Source organism: Penaeus monodon, chromosome 15 (assembly GCF_015228065.2).
Source record: "Penaeus monodon isolate SGIC_2016 chromosome 15, NSTDA_Pmon_1, whole genome shotgun sequence".
NCBI classification, from domain to species: Eukaryota; Metazoa; Arthropoda; class Malacostraca; order Decapoda; family Penaeidae; genus Penaeus; species Penaeus monodon.
In genome coordinates, this window is record NC_051400.1 from 4,066,360 (window position 1) to 4,067,441 (window position 1,082).

Consider the following 1,082-nt stretch of genomic DNA (forward strand, 5'->3'; position numbering starts at 1 on the left):
ACGCGGTAATAATTATTAACTGCAGCATTGCCATTGTACATTTTACAAACATACATAAGCTATATGCTGTAGATAGGTTTCTTTTTAATATCTTCGCAGACCTTGAATTTCATAAGTTGATAAAAAAAAATACACAGATACGTATCAGTTAAGGACAATGCTAAACTAGAAAAATATACGTAAGGAAAGATACTGAGAGATAAGGATAATATGAATCAAAGTCTGTTTTATCAGCCCGAAAATCTATAATCAAAATGCACACAAAATCTAACAGATTTTGGGGGTAAGCTAAGCATATTGTCTTCACTGCAATATTTCAGCTTTGAATTACTGAAAGCCGGTGTAACCGCCCCTTCTTTCGTCCTTTCTTTATCTTACTCTCTCTTTTTACCATATACCTAGTATTTTTCTCTTTGAAAACCATCTAGCATTGTTGGTTATTCATTTAACAATGCAAAAAGTACACTATATGAATGTAGGCAAACTTTCGTATACTGTATGACTTGATAAATTCACATACATAGATGTACGCGCGCGTGTATGTAGGAAGATACAGATTATAGAGTTTACAAAAGGAAAGGTACATCAAAGTGTATTCATCACTCTTCTAAGTCAGGAATTCGTCTGATACAAAGACTTTACATACTATCCATGACATTATATGGATATATGACGTACTGATGTCAAATATATATCCCTACCTAATACTCTGGAACATACTCATTCATAACTGGGTTATTTATTAACATCGTACCAGATCGTATCAATGCATCATAGGCAGTATTTGGAGACTCCTTGGTGAAGTTTATAATATCTGATGAAAATAATAAACATTTGCTAAGCACAGTGAATATCACAGATTCATTATGATATGCGGTTCTTGTTGGCGAACACAAGGACCTTGTAGAAGGCATTGGCCTTGACAGATACTGGGGTCCAGATGGTGAGCAGAACCATGGGCCTGTTGAACATTCCCTTCCAATTAATAGCGACGTAGGATGGTCCATGCCATGAGCCACAGAGGGCTGTAGGGAAAGTCATGACAGTGTTACCCGCCAGAGTTTATTTGTGCTTTATTGCTC

General features: G+C 36.0%; 2 protein-coding genes across 2 annotated transcripts in view; both read right to left on the reverse strand.

Moving 5' to 3' along the window:
• The window catches only part of LOC119581684 (rhodopsin-like), a 17,834-nt gene that overhangs the window by 10,575 nt on the left and 6,177 nt on the right, over positions 1 to 1,082 (reverse strand). The gene's annotated exons all lie outside the window — the stretch shown is intronic.
• The window catches only part of LOC119581680 (rhodopsin-like), a 6,157-nt gene that overhangs the window by 2,733 nt on the left and 2,342 nt on the right, over positions 1 to 1,082 (reverse strand). The window lies entirely within an intron of this gene.